At 41.9% G+C, this 17,930-nt stretch overlaps 1 protein-coding gene across 3 annotated transcripts in view; it reads right to left on the bottom strand.

Moving 5' to 3' along the window:
- Nucleotides 1–17,930, bottom strand: part of TDP1 (tyrosyl-DNA phosphodiesterase 1) — an 82,852-nt gene that overhangs the window by 27,035 nt on the left and 37,887 nt on the right. The gene's annotated exons all lie outside the window — the stretch shown is intronic.

Raw genomic sequence — 17,930 nt, 5'->3', positions numbered from 1 at the left:
ATGAGTTCAAAAGTCAATGAAAAAAATTCTTGAAAGAAGTGGGAGAAAATAACTGTAGACTTAGAATTTTAAACCCAGTTCAATTATCACTCAAAAATCAGGGCAAAAACAAAGGTAGTGGGGGCTGGCCCCATGGCACAGTGGTTAAGTTCGGTGCACTCCGCTTCAGGGGCCCAGGTTCGTGGGTTTGGATCTTCACCACTCGTCAGCCACACTGTGCCAGCGACCCACATATAAAGTGGAGGAAGACGGGCACAGATGCTAGCTCAGGGCTAATCTTCCTCAGCAACAACAACAACAACAACAAAAACCCCACAAAGGTAGGATCAGAAAAACAAATCGGAGAGCTTATTACCAGTGAGAGGTCTTCAATGAAATAATTACAAAGGATATGGTTCAGGAAAAAACCCTGAATTTGTTTGAAAGGACAGAACTGCTAGGAAGAAAAGCCAAGAAATTAGTAAACTTGTGGGTAACTCTAAACAAGGACGTATTGTGTAAAACAATAATGACAATGATGAATTCTGAAGGCCTAAAAATAAGATGGAATGAAAATACTGGAGAATAATAACACATGAGAGAAGGGGTGACTGGAATTAGAGTTCTACGTTTCGTGGCTGCTTGAGAGAAGGAAAACATTAATTAACTTTAGATTCTTAAATTTAACAATAACATTTTAAGTTTATGGTTAGATAGTGACAATACTTTTTAAATAACAGAAGAAAAAGGAATAAAAAGAGTACTTGATGAATCCAACAGCCGGGGAGAAAAAGGTGAGACAAAGAAAGAAAAACATGGAAACTAGAAAGCATAAAGTAAAATGACAGAAAATTAGAAATATATCAGTACTGACATTGAACACAAATGTATCACAGTTACCTACTAAATTGGAGATTATTAGATTTACAAGAGATATGCCTAAAAGAGAAGGATAAAGAAACATCAAAAGACAGGGCCTTTCTAGACACAACACCAAAAGCATGATCCACGAAAGAAAAAATTGATAAGTTGGACTTATTAAAAAACTGTTGGGGCCGGCCCGGCAGCACAGTGTTAAGCGCACAGGTTCCACTTCAGCGGCCTGGGGTTCGCCAGTTGGGATCCCAGGTGCAGCCAGGGCACTGCTTGGCAAGCCATGCTGTTGTAGGTGTCCCATATATAAAGTAGAGGAAGACGGGCACAGATGTTAGCTCAGGGCCAGTCTTCCTCAGCAAAAAGAGGAGGATTGGCAGCAGACGTTAGCTCAGGGCTAATCTTCCTCAAAAAAAAAAACAAAACTGTTAAGAGAATGAAAAGAAAAGCCAGTCTTAGACTGGGAGAAAATCTTTGCAAAACACATACCTGATAAAGGACTGGTATCCAAAATATACAAAGAACTCTTAAAACTCACTAAGAAAACAAACAACCTGATTAAAAGGATGGCAAAGGATCTGAACAGACACTTATTAAGGAATATATACAGGGGCTGGCCCTGTGGCTAAATGGTTAAGTCTGTGTGCTCCACTTTGTTGGCCCAGGGTTACACTGGTTTGGATCCTAGGTGCAGACCCAGCACTGCTCATCAAGCCACGCTGAGGCGGCGTCCCACACAGCAGATCCAGAAGGACCTACAACTAGAATATACAATCAGGTACTGGGGGGCTTTCGGGAGAAGACGAAGAAGAGAAAAAGAATATATACAGATGGCAAATAAGCATAATAAAAGATGCTCCCATTATTTATCATTAGGGACTGCAACTTCAAACAACGAGATACCACTACACTCCTATTGGAATGGCCAAAATCCAAAACATTAACGACTCCAAATACTGGTGAGGCTGCGGACTAACAGGAACTCTCATTTGCTGACAGGAACCCTCTTCGCTGGCGGGCATGCAAAATGGTACTGCCACTTTGGAAGACAGTTCAGCAGTTTCTTACAACTAAACATACTCGCACTATACAGCCCAGCAATCGTGCTCCTTAATATTTAACCAAAGGAGCTGAAAGCTTATGCACATACAAAAACCTGTATGTGGATGTTTTATAGCAGCTTTATCCATAATTGCCAAAACTTGGAGCCACCAAGACGTCCTTCAGTAGGTGAATGGACAAACTGTGGTACATCCAGACAATGGACTGTTTATTCAGCACTAAAAAGAAGTCAACTACTAAGACATGAAAAGATAGAGAGGAACCTTAAATGTATATTGCCAAGTGAAAGAAAGCAATCTGAAAAGGACATATACTATATGATTCCATCTATTTGACATTCTGGAAAATGAAAAACTATGGAGGCAGTAAAAACATCAGTGGAGGCCAGGGGTGGAGGGATGAGGGTGGGGACGGATAAAAAGACAGAGCGCAGGGAACTTTAGAGCAGTGAAACTATTCTATACGACAATGTAATTGGTGGATACACGTCATTATACTTTTGCTAAACTCCATAGAACGTACAACACAAAGACTGAACCCTAATGTAAACTATGGACTTTAGTTAATAATGATGTACCCATATCAGCTCATCAAGTAAAATAAATGTTCCACACTAATGCAAGACGTTAACAGTAGAGGAAGAGGGGTGGGGATGACGGGGTATATGGGAGCTCTGCACTTCTCGCTCCATTTTTCACTAAAGCTAAACTGCTCAAAATAGCATATTAATTAAAATAACTATTAATACACACAAAAAAGACAAAGGACTAAATTAGCTGTAATTTTAACAAAATCTCCCCCAAAATATCATTACTTTATTTCCCTAGAGCAAGACAAGTTTATTACTGAGTTTACGTGGAAGAATAAATAGCCAGGAAAACCTATCGAAAAGAGAATGGGGGAGAAAAGCTGGTTCGACCACACAAAAACATATTACCAAGTCCAGAGCTCCAGTGTGTGTTGGAGAACACTGCCTGCTTCCTCTCTGATGTGGTGAGTGAACTGTCTACACCCTCAGCTTCCCTTTCCTCCCATTTCTCCCTCTTCAATTCTCTGTAGTCTGACTTCCACTCAAACAATATTCTTAACTGCCAAACCCAGTGATCTTTTTATATCCTTTTAGACCAGCGGTTCTCAACAGGGGGTGACTTTGCCCCTAGGGGACATTTAGCAATGTCGAGACATTTTTCGTTGTCACAACTATAGGGTGGAACGCTACTGGCATCTAGTGCGTACAGGCCAGGATGCTGTTAAACATCCAATAATGCACAAGACAGCCTCCATAACAAAAAATGATCTAGCCTCAAATGTCAATAGTGCTGTGGCTGAGAAGTCTTGCTCTAGACCTCTCTGCTGCACTGATGCAGTTTTCTCCACCTTCTTCGCATCTCTCTTCCTTGGCTTTCTCTCCACTTGACTATTCCCAGCTCTCTGATTCAGCTTCTCTCTCATTTACTGCCCTTTCCACTCCGTACGCTCTAAATTTATGCTACATCCTTGGCTCTTTCTAGTGTCCTCTTTTCTTCCTTGAGGACTTTTCCACTCACCAACTGCAAACACTACTTTGACAAGGATGACTTCCAGACTTCTCCAGCTTTAACTGCTCATCAAATTAGCAAACTGGCATCTCCCACCACAAGCTGGATTTCTCTATTGGGATTTCACATCATTACTCCGAACTCAGCAATCCAAAAACAGAACCTAGCAGCATGCTTTCCCCTCTGAAAACCAGCTCTCTCCTGAATTCCTTCTGCCCAGTTTCATTCAGTCAGGCTCAGAAATCTCAGGTATCTTGGACATGCTTGCTCCAGAGGCAACCGTGTACAGCCAGTCACCAAGCTGTCTATTCCACCTTTGTAACATCTTCTATTTCCAGTAAGATCTCCTTAGTTCAGCCCTTTTCACCCTGGACTCTAGATCCACATGGATTGTCCTGTGTCTGGTTCCTCATTCTATGTCTTCCTCTAGTGGCTCTCCAAGTATCAATATGGCCTTTCTACTTAAGCATACGTAAAGGAAATGCATAGCCTAGCATTTAGGATCCTTCACAGTCTGACCAAAATTATGCTTTTCTATCTTATTTCCCATTATGCCTTTCCCTGACTCCTCTACTCTTAACTGAATTGAGTTACTGACTGCCTCCACACCGTGCAAACATCATTTCCTTCTCCACAATGCCTTCCACCCTACCCACTCCTGGGGATATCTGAGCCCTTGCCTCCCCCACAAATCCCATCTCTTTCAAGAAGCTGTCTATGGCTATTCCAGCCCACAGATGTCTCCCAACTGAATCCTGCAGATGTTACGTAGGCAAGAAACATCTAATTAATTCAAGAAAAGAGACTAATACACAAAAGTTTAGAAAATACAATTTATCAAGACTATTTTGCTCATTATAGTCAGAGAATTAAATACTTTTAAATCACAAAATCCAGAGGAAAAGTCTAATTGTTGACAATTAAGCACGACAGGCACAGCAGGGTACTGAATAAGAGCGGAATCTGAGCTATAGAGCATTTCAATAACAGTTAGTGCTAACACTGCCGACCTTTAAGTTCCATACCTATAAAACATAGTAATGTACCTGCCTCACAAAGGTGATGTGCAGATTTTATCAGGTAAGGAGTGTAAAGTCCTCACTATATAAATGATGCTGAATAGATGTTAGCGGTTACCATTACCAATACTTTGCTAAATTTATGGGAGGGTGACTCTGGTCCTTCTCTCTGGTGTGACTCACCAAGTGACGGAATTCTCCAGAAAGTAGGTCCATCCTGGCCTCCCAATTCTAGAAGGTTTTGGTGGTAGATGGGTCTAAAAGTTATTCACTAGATTGCTTCACTGGTTTCATAAGCCTTGCATAAGTTCCCAAGGCAGAAATACAGTAAGCTTCCATTTTACTTCAGAAAGGAAGTCGAGAGGATTTTGGTTTCCTTGATACAGATATATGTCCCCCAATTTTTAATATAGAAATGGGTGATAAAGTGCCAGGAATTTAATAGCATGGTTAAAATTATTCTGCAGATGTCCAACAATCTTGTGAGATTAAGTACCAAAGAAGACACAACATGTCAGCTGTGTTCTGGGGGCTGGTATCACGTTTTATAGATACAGTATATTAAATGCCAGCAAAAGAAAAGTGAAAATCATTATCTTCACACAGATAAGCAAGAGCAGAGCACAACAGGAGATTAGATACTTGGGTGTGGACTTTTGCAAGTCACAATCCTGACAAAGCACCAAATAGATTCTGAGAAATCTATTTGCAACCTCATTTTGTCCCTCAGTCACAGGCATATTGTGACCTCAAGCAAACTTTTTCCAATCCACAGTGAATTTCCTTCTACAGCATAATCCAGCCCAGCTATCACCCTAGTCTTTAAAAGGATCCATCTATCCTTGAACCCACAAATGGGATTATATGGGCTTTAGAAACTATCCTATCAGCATCCAGAATCCAAAATGACAAAAAATACTATCAAGTAAGATCAAAAGTTGCTTTTCAAATTTCAGGTCAAAATTGGTATTTAGAACACCATATCAAAAAATGTCCATATGTATTTAATAGTAACCAATGTGATAACCAAAAATTGCTTATTATTTCATTTTCTACTGATGTGTTCCATTATTTCAGTCCATCTCCTATGGTGGAAAGGCAATAAAAGACTTGAAAAGAGCAACAGACTCCTAAGATTTGAGTTTTGATTTTCGCCAGCTGTCACTTGGAGTTACGTCCTTTGAGCGCCAATTTCTTCACCTGTAATATGGGTTTAACATCATCTGTTCATGTCACTGGGTTATAACGAGGAATGAATGAAACAATCTAGGTGAAAGTGCTTAGTAAATTGTAAAGCACAACACAAAAGTAATATTTGGAAAGTATTAATACTTTTAACAGGGGCTGGCCCCGTGGCCGAGTGGTTAAGTTCGCGCGCTCTGCTGCAGGCGGCCCAGTGTTTCATTAGTTTGAATCCTGGGGGCGGACATGGCACTGCTCATCAAACCATGCTGAGGCAGCGTCCCACATGCCACAACTAGAAGGACCCACAACGAGGAATATACAACTATGTACTGGGGGGCTTTAGGGAGAAAATGGAAAAAAATAAAATCTTTAAAAAAAAAAACTTTTAACAGAACTATGAAATGTTTGTTAGAATAGGCCTAGGAAGATTATCTATCATAATGTTTTTTTAAAACCTTTTTGTTCTTAATTTGGAGAGTCTTTGTTCAAAGGAAACATTTAAAGTAGGCAAAAGGCAAGTGTCTCTAGGTGAACCAGGAATTACACGCACTCCTCTCCCCCCACCCACTGTTGTAGTGGGCTCTGAGAGGAATTTCCAGAACTCTGGCTCTAAGGAACGTGGTATGAAAACCACCCACTTAGCCCAAGCCCTGGTTCTCCCCTTGGGGAAACAGCCCCAGAGAGCTGAAGCAGTTGTCTAGCAAGGGTGGGGCTGCAGACAGCAGACTGTTTATACAGCCGGGTTACACGGAAAGGTCCGACGTGCAACCAGTATTGGGTCAACTTACCTCAAGAGACCTTCAAAAGCTCTCTCAAGAAGATCCCTCCCTGATCCCCCAACTGAGTCTGTGAAGGCAGGGGCCTTGCCTTTGTTCCCTTGGGTCCCACAGTGGTACAACCTGCTGGCAACCATGCTCGTCTTTTCGGAGGCTCACAGCAAATAGTACCCAGTATTGGTGCTGCAGAGCAAACGGACGGCTTCCACTGAGACAGCTTGAGGAGCTGGGGTTAGTGGGGTTAGTGGCCAGCTCCACAAAGCCTGAGAGTGTCTGTAACTCTCCTAGAGAACTACATTCGCAAGCTTGCAGGCAACCCACTTCCTCCTGCCCTACTCTCAGCCTGTTCGAGTCCTTCAGATTCTTCTATAATTCTCTATGTGACAGCCCCTCTGCTTTTCTATTCCACTGCCACCTTATCATCCCATGTTTGGAATTTTGCATCGGTCTCTCAGTAGTTTTTTCTGCCTCTATGCTCTATTTCCTCTAATCTATCCCATAAAACAATTCCAAAAAGAATATATGACTTGGAAGAAGAAAAAGATCTGGGTTCAAGTTCCAGTGCAACCATTTACTAGCTGAGCAGCCTCAACTCTGTACCTGTTCCTACATTCATAAAATAGATAGGATAATAATACCTGCTCCATTTAGATTGCAGAGAACACATGGCAGCATTATCACGAAAATACTGTGTCAATTACAAAGCCTTGAAAAATAACAGACATTATCAGTAACATTAACACTGTTGACTGTCTCAGTCTCTTGTTCAAAAACATCCAGCAAATCCCTACTGCGAAGTCCAAAGGTCTTCACCCGTCATTCAAGCCCCACAAGCCTGGCCCCATCCGCTGGTCAGGCTTCCCTCCCATCCTTCCCCACACAACGCTGCGTGCCAGCCTGGATGATCTCTCCACTCCCCCAGCACACCTGTCTCAGGGCTTAAAGGATATGATTTCTTCTGCTTAAAGTACTCACTGGGGCCTCTCAAACACAAAATGTACCACTTCCTGAAGCTTCATCTAGCTATTTTATGCATAAGTGATTTCTCTCTTCTCTGAATCCTCCCCCACTACACACATCTTATTAGTACACCCTGGATGCCCTTAACTGCTACAGTGTAAATTCCCCTGAACAGGCACACACAAACACCTAACTACATATTGATCAGCCTCTCAGTAGATTAGCAGACCTAGCTATTAATATCCAAAGCTCAGGGACATTTGCAGGCCCACAGGTCCAGCATGGTATTGAGAATATGTAGTGAATGTTTATTTGCAAAGAGCAGAAAAGATGAGTAAAAGACTGAATGATAATATGGGACTTAAAAGCATGTGAAACAACAGACAGATCCGGAAGATGCAGGCTCTAGGTGGCATTAATCACTACAAACGTGGCTGAGTTTAGTATGAACAGACCAGATGAGCAGAAGTTGGAGGAATTAGGTGTTCAAGAAATCTGTCAGCTGCTCAGGATGTTGACCAGCAAATGGGAACTGGATGAGCAGGATGAAGAAGTGTTTTAAGAGAGCCCTGGGGCTTTAAGTGCTGTACCTGAAAACAAAGCCTGGCACAGATGGACTCTCAGGAAACACTTGCTCACTGCACTAACAGAGGCAGGACACACAAAGGCTGAAAAAAGCAGCATCAGGCCACTCACTGCCAGCCACAGTCATCAGAGCTTGCTCAGCAAGGGCCACAAATGACAGTGTGGCAGAAACGAAAACCTTCACTGGTGGGCAGTGTTATGGCAAAGCAGTGGGTAGGGAGTCAGGGCATTCTGGGCGAAGGTCCGGGAGAGACGAGTGGGAGGGGCCTGGCCTACCAGGGAGGAGGGAAGACCTGGAAGTTGCTTCTTTAGGAAATGGGGGCTGCAGTGAGTTTCTGAGCTGTATGTTCTCCCTGGAGCCTTAGTCAGCAGTGCTGACCCCACAGCAGGAGAACAGGGCTACACCAAATAGAATACAAGTTCCTCGTGGGCAGGGCATGCCTGTCTTGCTCGTCATCCATAACCAAGGACCAGAGCAGTGTCTGGCACATAAGCGAGAAATAGTCACGCTGGACTACTGGGTTTGAATCTCATCTCTAGCACCCTACCAACTGGGTCACTGGGGGCATTGAAGCTCTCCCTGCTTTAGTTTTTACATCTCTAAAATGGGGATAATACTAGTACCTAGTTCCTAATTTGGAGGATTAAATGCGTTAGCATAAAAAAAGCAATTAGTCAGCTATAATAAGCACCACACAAGTATCTGATGTTATTTGTGAGGGGTTCTTTTCGGTGGCCAGTTCCTGGTGTGGGACTCCCTGATAGCACCTCCTCATCTTAAGCCACAGCTACACCTTGTGACTAGCAATGCCCGTGTACAAAGAGGCCCTTGGTCAGGAGTCTCAAGCCTTTTCCTGTCAGTAATAATGCTCCATGAGAACTGCCCACATGAGGCAAGGGGCAGGCTGCATCTTTGGCCTACTTGTACCAGAACGCAAGAAAGCGAGGCTGGTGATAGGACCTTGAATCATCTCTAAAACAGAAAGGAAGTCATTTGCAGACTTTAGTACTGATAACCATTATTTGTAACAAAGTCCATGAGGCATACTAACTAATCCCAATATCTTGCAGCCGCAGTGCTAGGCAACCAAGTCTACCCAAAGACATCTACAAGTATTTTTCTGTGTGATCCAATTTGATTTTCACCAAAAAACTCAGACAAAGGAAGAGACAGGACTATTTGTTCCAGGATCAAAAGAAGAGACATTAGAGAAGTACTGCACAGCAATGGTGAAAAGCAGAGGAGGGCAGAACATCTTTAATGTTTTCTCAAAAAGCCACAGTGGTTTTGTAGTTAAGCACTTGTCTCGTTTTCCCCCATAGTGGCAGCACCAACATTTCTGCTCATCCCCACTATCCTGCAATGCCTGTCAGTTGCTAGGCAACCATAACAGCAATTGCTTTCTGCCCACCCACAATGCACAGCTTTCGTAATTGTTCTCACTGGGTTTGCCAATTACTCCTAGGCACTATCTTCTCAGCCAAGGCTGCTTCTTCAAGCTCATCTTCTTGCCTGCTTGGTCCTGTGGCAAAATTTAAATGCTGTATTTGTCATCATGTCCCAGTAATTTCCATAACAGGCTGCCCATCAAACAAATGATGATTTCATGGTAGGATCAAAAACTATACATAGCTTTCTATAAAAGCAACCAGACAAGAGAGGAAATTACCAGTCAACATAACATTCTGATAAGTTCAAGCTAAAGTGTGAGTTTTAAGTTTCTTTGAACATATACTTATGGCTGAATGTACTTGTCTTGATTACATAGAATAATGTGACCAATTTTTAAGTTAATCACACTTTAAATTAACAAACTATTGAGTTTAGAAAAGGCTCTATCTACGGACAAATCTTTAGGTCACATATTAAACATCCATATGTTGCATAAACAAAACAGATATGGGCTTTATAAGCTGCTTTCTTGAATCCCAAGGGGCCTAATGAATACGAGCTTAATAATAACACATGGTTGTTGGTAGCCACTAAAAATCACGCAGTTAACTAATATTCAATACATCACACAGTTTAATAGGTAACCTCCATGTTCATTTTCTATCAACATCCTCAGAGCATTCCATAAGTAAGATAAAAGCTCAGGTTGTAAATGACTTTTGTAAAATTTAAGTGGCAAGGCTAGTAAGTGGCAATCCCAAATTAGGACATGGACCTTTGGGCTATATTTCAGTGCTATTTCCTCTGCAGTATGTTGGCTGACTGGATGATATCACTATCTGAGGTGCCTGAGTTTGAAAATGTTGATGAGGTTAAAGCTATAAACCCCAGACATTAGCAGTAGTGGTTTGAGGTTGAGAAGCAGGATGGCTGGGCACCAGGAGTGGGAAGACAAACTTGTTCCACACTCCCTTTTCCAGTTATGTGTGTATATTACCATTTGAAAAAAAGTTTTGTAAAGGGCTATGATTCAAACATGTATCGGTCACTAACCACAAGCCATGTACAGCGTTAGACGCTGAGGATATTAAGATGAGTAAGACTGGGCATCTGCTCTCAAGAAGCTCATAATATATGAAGAAAAGGGACCCATAAAGAACCAACAAAGGAAGAAGTAAAAGGACCAAGCAAAAAGTGCTAAGAAACACAAAGGAAAAAACAATGAATTATGTCTGCTGAGTTAGAAAAAGTTTCAAAGGAGAACATTTGAGATAGACCTTAAGGATAAGCATAATGTTCTGGATAGTACAAAAAAAACCCATAAGCTGAAGACCTGAGAAGCAGTCAGTAAACGAACGGTAGTTAGAATGAGGGGAATATCATTCATTCATTCATTCATTCATTCATTCAAAATTTTATGAACCACTACAGACCAGGCAATGTATTTGTTGGTCTGAAAAAAAAACCAGACATTAAACAATTACCAACAGTTAGGATGAGTATTTTGGTAGGAAAAGAAGTGTGGGATTACAAATTAGTTTTCTCTTGGAATAGAACAAAATGTTCTAATATAGACAGTCTAATAAAATAGAAGTTTCATTAAACATGATTTTAGCGCAGATTTTATAAGTCTCAGTGATGTGGCAACCAAATATTAAACTATAACCCAGGATCTATAAGAAATGCTTTCAGTCAGAACCCCAATCACAACGCAAAATGAAAGAGAGGAAATGAAAACTTTGTGATTCATGTGTATTTGAGAGGAAGAATAAAATGGAGAGCCAGTCCTGATGGCCTAGTGGCTAAAGTTTGGCGCATGCCACTGTGGCACCCAGGTTTGGCTCCTGGGCATGGAACCACACCACCTGTCTGCCAGTAGCCATGCTGTGGTGGTGGCTCACATAGAAGAACTAGAAGGACTTACAACTAGGATATACAACTAGGTACTGGGGCTTTGGGGAGGAAAAAAAAAGAGACAAAGATTGGCAACAGATGTTAGCTCAGAGAGAATCTTTCCCAGAAAAATAAATAAATAAAATAAAAAAATAAAATGGAAGATGAAAACTATATTAGGGCTAGCATTTTTATAAGATTTCAATCCCTGACCTTCAGTAGCCAGTTTCAATATTTGTGAAATGTCAACTGGATAAAACAAAGTCCCCATGACCAGGAAGCCAATGTCCTCTACTTATGATGGGTAGAGAAATGACAGGTAATAAGAGACTATGCACACACTATAGGAAATATGCGAGGTACACTTCTAAGGTGATAAGGTGTTTTTGTTTTTGCTGAGGAAGATTAGCCCTGAGCTAATACCTGTGCCAATCTTCCTCTCCTTTACATGTGGGTTGCTGCCACAGCATGGCTAACAAGTAGTCTAGGTCTGTGCCTGGGATCCAAACCAAACCCACGAACCCAGGCTGCCAATGCAGAGTGTGCCAAACTTAACCACTAGGCCACGGGGCCAGCCCCACGGAGGTTTTTTTGGTTTAGGAAATTCAATCTTTTGGGATTCTATTTATCTTTTATAAGACTTATTATTACTGTTTTTAACAACTCTACATACCCAAGAGAATGTGGTTCCCCAACACAACTGTGCTGCAGGGTTCTGCTCTCACTCCACTAAAGATGCCTCCCTTGGCTCTAGATAGTTATAGAACTTCTCTTCTCAAACAGCTTTGGAGCTTGAGCTTCAGTCTTTTGAGTACGTTCAAGGGCAGTTTTGCTTAACTATGGAAAATAAACCTCAATTTCGAAAAGAGTAAGAAATTATTTCAAATCAATGTTGGAGAATAAGATGGATGAATCAAACTGGTTAGTAAATACTAATGAGGGCTGTGGAAGGCAGAATTGGCAGATGGCCACCAAGATTCTGCCCCTGCCCCTGGTGTATACACCCTATATAATCCCCTACTCTTAAGTGTGAGCAAAAATTGTGAATATCATGGGCTTCATTCCCAGGATTAGGTTACCAATCAGCTGGCTAAGTTAATCAAAAGGTTTGGAAAAACCATGGGTGGGCCTGACCTAACCAGGCGACAGCTTAAAAGAGAGACTGGGTCCTTCTTGAGGAGAGGGATTCTCCTTTGGCTTTGAAGAAGTAACAGTTATGCTGTGAACTGTTCATGGAGAAGACCATATGGCAGGGCGCTGGGGTGGCACTTTAGAGCTGAGAATAGTTCCTGGTTGACAGCCATCAAGAAAGCAGGAACCTCAGTCTCATAGCCACAAGTAACTAAATTCTGCAGACAACCAGTGAGCTTAGAAGAGGACTCTGAACCTCAGAGGAGACTGCAGCCCTGATCAACACTTTGATCCTGTTTAGAGGACCCAGCTAACCCATGTCCAGCCTCCTGATCCACAGAAATTGTTGGATAATAAATTTGCCTCATTTTAAGCCACTTAGTTTGTGGGAACTTATTATATAGCAACAGAAAACTAATACAAGGCCCAAAACAGAAGAGTGTCTATTAAGAAACAATACTTATTTGTTATAAGCACAATACTTATATGTGCCACGTAAACTCACTTTGCAGGAAATTCCAAAGAGTGGCAAAAAGATTTGAGCAATGGCAATATCAAGTGTCAAGAGGTGAGCACCTTGAAGGGCAACATTTTTTTGGAAGTACAGATATAGATTATTTTTGAAAAAGTATCAATATCATGTTAGAATCAAAGTTCATTATCATCCATCTTGCTTATTACTATTATAATGATTATTGTATTATTATATTACTGTTATTACTATTATAATATTTTCTGGGAAATTTGTTTTAATTTTGTTGCACTTAATAAAAAGTAGTTATTCATCCCAAAAATGAACATTAATGTGGATTAGTAATAATAAATCAAAGTAGAAAAGTGTCAAAAAAAAGAGAGTTAAATTTATGTAGCTTTTGATGTATTAATCTTTTGCTAAAATCCAGTTCTTAAAACATAGTACGTCTACCACTTTGTTGGTGGGTTGTCAGATTTGCTAGGCATTATCACTTCACTTAGACTAGAAACCATGATTCTCTACAACCTGTCTCATCACTCCAAGGTAGGAAAATGTATTAAATGAAGTAATAGTAGCACACAAACCAGCTGTTCACAAAGTTCTGAATTTAGTTTCAGAAATGATGATATTATCAACCAGGACAGACAATCTAGGGGATATTCAGAAATGCATGGGGTGTTGGGAGGCTTTCACCATGACTTGGCATTTAGTCTGAGGGCTGGGTTGTTAAACATCCTATATGCATGGGACAGTCTTGCACAACAAAGAATTATCTGGACGAAAATGCCATTAGCACTCAGTTGAGAAACATACAGTTTGAGTGTAAGCTAAAGCCAACTACATTAAAACCATGCCTTATTCCAGAAAGCTTCATGGAACAAGTATTTTAAAAAGCACTTAATTATTCTGATCAATTCAAATTATACGATATATTGAAATAGAACTGCCTTTTGTAGACCCATGCCTAATAAGCTTCAGGAAACCCAGGAGACAGCAAGGCAGGGTAATTCTGCCCCTAACGCAGGTAAAAGGCAAAGTCTGGCCTCCAGCTATTGCTGTGACCTCACCTGCCCTCCGACCCCACTTACTCCAGCAACATCCACTTTACTGTTTCTCAAACACAACGAGCATATTCCCCGCCTCTGCCTGTGTCCGGAATGCTTTCCCCCAGCTATCCATCCACATGGCTCCCTTCCTTCTTTCAGGTCTCTGCTTAAATGTCACCACGTCAGTGAGGCCTTCCCTGACCACTCTATTTAACGAGAGGCTTCCCTCCCCGACCCAAGCACTACCCTACAGCACAGTCCTTGAGGATGTGCCTTGGCTCCTGTGCACTCGTTTAACCTCTCTGTGCTTCAGCTCCCCATCTGTAAAGGGGATGAATAGCTACAATGTAGAACTGTTATAAGGATTACACGTGTGTGTGTGTGTGTGTGTGTGTGTGTGTTGTGTGTATGAAATGTGCTCAGAACAGTGCCTGGAACTGATAGTAAGCACTAAAAGTTAGTTTTGAAAATCTAAAAACAACCTAAACATCAACTTCAAAATCAAGCTTTACCTAACTCATTTCATTTAATGGCAAACATTCTTCTTAGCTCACTGGGTGGCAAAAGTTGACCTAAGTTGACATGAGGCTATTTGTAATACCACTAAGGATGTTAGTAGACGGTATATGTACCACATTATCTTTCTAAACTCCAAATACTGAACTACATCTGGTCCCAAGGATTTTGAGTAGTGGATTGTGCACCTAAATTACTATTCTACTTTATTTTTCTCTGTAGCACTTAACACCACTTGACACATACAAATAAACTTACTCGTTTGCTTTTTGTATAACTCCCACCAACATAACATAAAGTCAAGGATGATGTTTTATGATTGTCCTCCTGGCACCTGGAAGAGTGCCTAGACATAGTAAATGCTGAATAAACATCTGTTGAGTGAATGGTTAAATTTTATGATATGCAAAATACAACACATAACACTTCTCTTAGCTAGAAAGATTATTTCATGGAAGGCAGTGACCAGTTGCTCTTTAACTCAGGAGAGAAGGCTTGGATCCAATTCACTTGTTTGGCAGTGGAACACTTGGTAAGCATGAAAAGCCCACTTCATACTTAATGTTCCTCAACTCCCAGCCATCAACCTTCTGCTACACTCTGCCCTGAAAAAGTCACAGAGGCTCAGAGTGTCAATGATCAGTTCTAAGGAGAATTCCAAAAATATATTATATGTACACCCAACTTTTGAGTACCTTCAACAAATAATTCTACTTGAAGTTCCCACCACATCAATCTGTGATCAATTTGACCATCTTCCCACTGAAACCAATTCCATTTCCCGCTTTCTCTATTGATGACAACGCCCACCTTCAATCTCCCTAGTAGACACACCCCAAGCCCAGGAATCACCTCTGAAGCACCTCCCACATTCAGTTATGCACCAAGTCTAGGCAGCACTTTCACTGTTACAGCCTCAATTCTGGCTTTGGCTAACTTCCTCCTTAACAAATGCGTCCTGACCGCCCCTGCAGGCCAGGCACTGCGGTGCTGAATGAGACAGACGTGAACTTGGCTCAGAGACTAGAGGGGAAGCCAACGAGTACACAAGTAACCACGTGGAAAAGGGAAAGAACACTGACCATGCAGGAGCCCAGGGTGTTATGGAAGCCACTGGGCTAAGGAAGCAAGAGTCTTTAACTTCAGAATGAGTTAAACTCAGTTCTGAAACTGAAAGATGGTTAAGGCCTTGCTAGGTGAAAATCTACTTGTGCAGAATAGTAAGAAAAACCTTATAACTGCAATTAAATACGCGTACAATGAGTCGAGAAAACCTCTTTCGTTCTACTGTAATGTAAACTCCATGAGAGCAGGAAGCTCATCTTCGCTTGTCGCTCTATCCCTGAGCCTTGAGTTAGCAGCTTTGCCCACCGTGGGCAAGTACTTGATGGGTAATGTACGGAGCTGCCTGAGCCCTGCAGTCTCATCCCTCATCTGCGGGAGGGGACGACGCCACCTCACAGGCTCTCCTATGATGATTGAGACAATGCGGGGAAAGCACTAGAATGTTCTGCTACATTGTAGCTGCTTAATGAAGGTCAAGTCTCTCCCCTGTCCCTGTTCTTCTTACCCCTGCAGAGCAGAAATAACTTTTATTTATTGTCCTGGCTGGGGCCTTACACCTTACCAGAGATTCCCCAGGAGACTGAGTCTGAGGAGACCAGGGGACTGGTTCAAGGGCATGATGGTGGATTCTGAGGTTTTGATAGTTCTTGTGGTCACTGTGAATTTACAGGTTGAGCTGCGACTGTTAAGTATTACTACCCCATACTCGTTACAGATGTTTCACGTGCTTACAATGAAACATTTATTACAAGTACTATTACCTAGTAATTATAACCAATATTCAGAATTAAGTTTCCATAAGTAGGGAAGATAAGTGTGTTGAGCGTCTACCACTCCCTGGGGATAGGTGTTCTATATAATTAATCTCAAGCTTCTCAATAAAACTCAGTGTAACTTCATATCCTACTTTCATCTATAAGGAAACTGGTGCTTGGCGTGGTTTACTGACTCACAAATGGTAAGGGGTTGAGTTTAAATTTGGACTTGGGTCTAACTCCAAACTCATGCTCTTCCCACCATTCCAACTGTCTTTCTTTGAGAGAGTGTTTTGGGGATATGTTCTATACAGATAGATAGCTCCTCACCCCAACGTAGCCTGTATCTACTTGCTCTTCCCCACCAACACTGTCATCTCCCTCTCCTAAACCACAGTAATCTCTCCATGCTTCCTAGCTGGGTTGCACACATCCACTCTTATCTCCCAGTGATCCACTGTCCATTCAGGAGCCTGGGTTATCTTCTAAAGACATCTATCAGATGATGTCACTCCACTGTTAAACACTCAAATGGTTTCCAGAGCACTTTGAACAAAATTCTTATTCTGGCCTTCGAGGCTCTCTATGACCGGGGCTGGTCTCAACACAGCCACACTGGAGCACTCTAACATTCCACATACTCTCCAACCAAGGGCCTTTCCCCAGGTATTCCCTCCGTCCAGAATGTTCTTCGTGGGGCTGGCACCTTCGTATCAACTCAATCCAAACATGACCTCCTAAAGGAGGCCTTCTCTGACTCCTCCACATGTGCTCTAACACATCACCCTACTTGTTCATCGCCTTTGATATTTCACGCTACCTTATTTGTATATTGTCTGCCTCCCCTGTCCTGCTCTACTAAAAAGGAAAACTGTTAGAATAGATTCTCTCTTATTCCCCATGGTATGTAGTGTCTGACGCAGAGGGCAGCAGCATCTGCTGACTACAGAATGAGTCTCGGGCACTTATATTCATCCTCTCAAGCATTTAGTGAAAACATCCATAGTGTCTTGAGCTTCCTTGGGCATTATTAGTGTCCTCGAGTGCAACAAGGACTATGTCCCACGTAATTCTTGATTCTCAGCATCCCACACAGAACCTGTATTCAGGACTCATTAGATTTCTTGAATGAAGAAATGGAGGCCATGCTGTATCATCCTTGTGTCCTCTCTGCCCAGCATACCATTGACATCAAGAAACACATGTTGATATCACGGACTATCAACAATGATGACTTGCTCCCTGATCTGCATGAGCTTATAATTGGTTAGTTAGTGGGAGAAATAAGAGCAAGTACATGACCCTGGCACACAAACTCAACAGGTAGGTTGTTTTGAAGGCACTTCAGAGCAAGGGTACTATCACTCAAGGGGGACCAGATATTCCTCTATGGCTGTCCATTTTAAATTGAGCCTTTAAGGAAACAGAATTAGGATCCTTGGAGAAGAGGGGCATCATGTTAGGCAGACAAACATCATAAACAAAGGCACTGGGTGGAGTGAGCAAGTGTGATGCAGGGGCATGGAAAAGACAGCCCTGCCTGGACAGAGTAGTGTCTGGAAAGAGCAATGGATGATACAAATGTGTACAATCGGCTGTTTGATAAAACCTTTCATTCATATGGTTGAGTAGGTAATACAGGGTGGTCATACTAGACTACCACTAGTAACCCTCGTGCT

The sequence above is a fragment of the Equus przewalskii genome, chromosome 25 (genome assembly GCF_037783145.1).
Source record: "Equus przewalskii isolate Varuska chromosome 25, EquPr2, whole genome shotgun sequence".
NCBI lineage: Eukaryota > Metazoa > Chordata > Mammalia > Perissodactyla > Equidae > Equus > Equus przewalskii.
Note: the sequence above shows the minus strand (reverse complement) of the source record. Positions and strands in the feature narration are given on the sequence as shown.